Genomic DNA, 4241 nt, shown 5'->3' on the forward strand with positions numbered 1-4241 from the left:
AAGGTGCATTGAGATTGGTCCCTCAATGCACCCAGAAAGGTGCATTGAGAAGACTCAGGGCTGCACCACAGATACATTCAAGCCCCTGAGCATCGAGCTAGAGGAAAACTGGGAAGGAACCTTTAACTCTTTGTTCACCATGCTCCACTGCCCAGCTGAAGAGGAGAATTGCTGTAACCCCACAGATTGCTTGAAGATAGTTTACTTAGAATCATTACTAGTATTATTTGTTAAATTTGTATTAGGATAGAGCCTGTGCAGTGTAGGGTTGGACTGGAACTGTGGGGACCTGGGTTCAAATCCCTCTTCAGTCAGGAAGCTTACTGGGTGGCCTAGGGCAAACTGCTGTCCCACTTCTTAAACCACAGAGTTGCAGCAAAAATAATATGTGGACTATGCAGAGTTGGCAAGATTAACCGGGAAAATCAGAAACCAGGAGGATCAAAATTTCAACTAAGAATGGGACAAATTTATATTATATTTGAAAGACCACTGTAAACACCTGAACCTTTGGCAGGTTGTAAATGACTCTTGTAATGTTACACAGATTTTGGATACAATGGAGGATTGTAAATTAGATGGACTTATAATACTGTATCCAGTTTAAAAAGTTACTAAAATAACCCACGGAGGGGAGGAGGAAAGACTTGAGATTCAGAAGAATATTGTGTAATGTTTATTATTTGTGATTATGAGTGTGAATGAATTCATAAAATCAAATAAAAAATGTAAAAAGAGAGAGAGAATAAAATATAGAGGATCTCTTATGCACAAATGTGATCACGTGAGGGATACAAAATTTTGAAGTGGCTTATTTGTATATTTTGAATAACATCATAACTGATTATATATTCACTAACAGTTATTTTGCAACACAGGGGTTTGTGTTTCTTCAGATTCTAGAAATTCAGCAGAGAGAAGCTTCAGTTGTTAAGCAAATAATGTCTTGTCTTATTCACACTTATCTCTTGTCCGACGCATTCCAGTAGCATGTGTGTGCCCTTCCCCTGGGAGCTTTCTCCACGAAAACCTGCTCTTTAAAGCTGAATTGGAGCAAAAGTCAATTCAGGTTTCCCATGGATTGCCATTTGCTCTGATTGAGCTTTAAAGAGCAGATTTCTGTGGAGAAAGCTTCGGTGTGAAAAAAGGGCACTTGGACACAGATCTTTAAATTGTGGGCTGTGCCTGGAAAGAACAGAGGAAAGGTTAAGTGTGGGTGAACCGTCAGGTGGTGCAGCTGCTGTTGCGTTTACTCAAATATCTCACCTACAAAGGCAGGAGTACCACATGCAGATATATAGTCATATAGTGTTGTTAAGCACCATCAATGTACATGGTGCTCTTCAAAGTAATAAAAGGGTGGATGGGGGAATACAATAAGGGCTCATCCACACTCACCTTTTGCCTTGTGCTTTTTAGGTACAGGTAGCTGAGCAATTTATTTTGCCTCAGCACTTTCCCCACAAAACTTGCTCTTTAATACTGAATTGGAAAAAACAACAATTTGGGGTTTCTGTGAGTTGACATTCAGCAGTAAAGAGTGGGTTTTCATGGGGAAAGCACTAGAACAAAAAAAGTGATCAAACATGGCACTGTAAAGCACGGACCTGTGCCTTTAAGCACTAGTCAGATCAAGCTTTGCTTTCCTGGCTGAGTTCCACAAAGAACTATCATTGCCACTTGTAAAGGGAGACTAGAGAGATAGAAAAATCCCCTGGCAAATAGCCTGGTCCGTGCTGGATTTTCGAGTTCCCTGGATCCCTTAAACAGGATTACTGAGCAGTCCCTTCATGATCGCCAAACTGTTTCCCTTTCACATTCAATCACAGCCATTGCCATATTCCCTTCACCTTATTTGCATCAACCACTTCTATATTTGTGCAATGATCGCTGTCTTTTCCCCCCATTACCACTGCTGATAGTTTAATTGAAATTCTCCAAAACTGGATTCTGTCTGTGTGATCCTGCTCCTTGGCGATTATGGCAGTTTGTGGTTGGGTCAGGCACTGCAATCTGGAACCTCTTTGGTTAACGTGTGTGATCTTTGCTTTGACTTTTATTTGCAATTAAACCATTTCTGTACAATCTGTAGTGTTCATTTATGTTTCTCCTGCATTTCCATTCATAAAATTGGCTGAGATTAATAACTCCTGCGAATTGCAGCCTTACCTGACCCTGCTGGTTTGCCAAGTCTTCGTCGTTCTCCGTTGCTTTCAGTGGAGGCGATGCCTGCAGTTATTTGCCTAATCCCTACAGGGGGAGCTGTTGTGTAATGGGATTTAAAGTTTAAATGGCCCCTAGGGACTCGGATACATTAGTCAAATTACAACATTATAAATGCGTTATAACACTGACACCAGTGTAGAGCTGAAATTGCAACACAATATTTTCCATGGTTTTCCCAGTAGTGATGTATGGAAGTGAGAGCTGGACCATAAAGAAGGGTGATTGCTGAAGAATTGATGCTTTTGAATTATGGTGAATTATGGTGCTGGAGGAGAATCTTGAGAGTCCCAAGGACTGCAAGAAATTCTGAAGAAAATCAGCCCTGAGTGCTCACTGGAAAGACAGATCCTCAAGCTGAGGCTCCAGTACTGTGGCCACCTCATGAGAAGACAAGACTCCCTGGAAAAGACCCTGATGTTGGGAAAGATGGAGGGCACAAGGAGAAGGGGGCGACAGAGGACGAGATGGTTGGACAGTGTTCTCAAAGCTACCAACATGAGTTTGACCAAACTGCGGGAGGCAGTGGAAGACAGGAGTGCCTGGTGTGCTCTGGTCCATGAGGTCACGAAGAGTCAGACACGACTAAATGACTAAACAACAACAACATTTTCCCCATAATAGTGTTTTCAGAGCAGGTTTTTTTAAAACAGCTGTGTAGATCTAGCCTAGGTCTGGTTGGATCGCTGTCGGTGGTGTGTTTGGTTGCATAAGTTGGTGTGTGGGTGTATGTGAGAATACATGCACCAATGTTTCTGAATGCTAGTTGCTGGAAACCTCAGGAGGGGAGAGGGCTCTTGTGCTCATGTTCTGTCCATAGGCATCTGACTGGATGCTGGACTAGATGGACCCCCTTTGGCCTGATCCAGTAGGCTATTCTTATGTTCTTGTGATCCTTTGGGGAGATAAAGCTGCAGGAGCTGGCAGGTCACTTCTTGCAACCTGGTGGGCTGGGTCTGGCCATCCTAGTGTAAAGATTCATATCTGAGAAATGATTGGATTGGTTCTGCTAGAAAAGCCTAGCAGAGGGAATTAATTCAGAGATTCACTGCTGGGCTATCCAGCCCAGGCTTAGACTGGATACTATTAACCAAGTTGTTGTTCAAAAACGATTTACGGAGCCATTGTATGGAAGTGCACTCGGAAGTGCATCCCGGCAACAGTCAGCTGAGTTTAGCAAAAGGTATATATGAATTCAACCTGAATATTTGCAATTAAAAATAAATAAGCGCAGGCCAATTTAATTTCCCCTCCCTCTTTTTATAATCGATTTTTGCCCACCATGTTCTGAACCAGAGTTACTGGAGCAATAGCTTTCTGTCCTCCAGTAGGAATAGAGAACAAGGCAGAAGAGGCAGAATTCCTACACCGCCAGACTTCCTTCAGTTGCCTGTTGTTCCTGAGGGTGAGGGAGGGCACTGGCAGGACCCGGAATCAGGTTCTCAGACACATGCCAGACCTGTGTGTTTCCGAGCAAGCATGGTAGTCTTTTGCTCTGGCTGCTTCCCCTCTGGAATTAAGACGTTCCTGCGGCTGCAGCAGAGGGTGAGCCCACGTGGCAGGTCTATGTGTGGATTCTCAGTGATGTAAATGTTCCCTCATGCATCTCCTCTTTTACTTTGAATTAACCACCTCATAGTCCCAAGGCCACCAGTGACATAAAGCAGGGCAGGTTTTGCACCCTGGTGTGCCACCCCGTTGCTCCGCCGTAAGTCCACATGTTCCCGCTGAGAGCTCCTTCCTGACAGTCCTGAATATAAGTCCCACATCTGCTACGGACTGGCGATCAACTGCTTTAATCGCATCCCTTCTCTTTGGTAATCATGGAAATCCTAGGAAGCTTTGGGCCCTGGCATGTGAGGATAGAGGTCATGGTATTGAAGTGCAAATTACGGTATTTGGGAGAGGGGTGGCACTTCCTGCTGCGTGGCCTTTTGAAGAACTGGCTAGTTGAGGACAGCCTGAGGGTCAGACGGACAAAGAGCTGTAGGCAGGATGCACCCCAGGTATGGACTCTC

This window comes from Zootoca vivipara, chromosome 9 (genome assembly GCF_965207765.1).
Source record: "Zootoca vivipara chromosome 9, rZooViv2.hap1.1, whole genome shotgun sequence".
In the NCBI taxonomy this organism is placed as follows: Eukaryota; Metazoa; Chordata; class Lepidosauria; order Squamata; family Lacertidae; genus Zootoca; species Zootoca vivipara.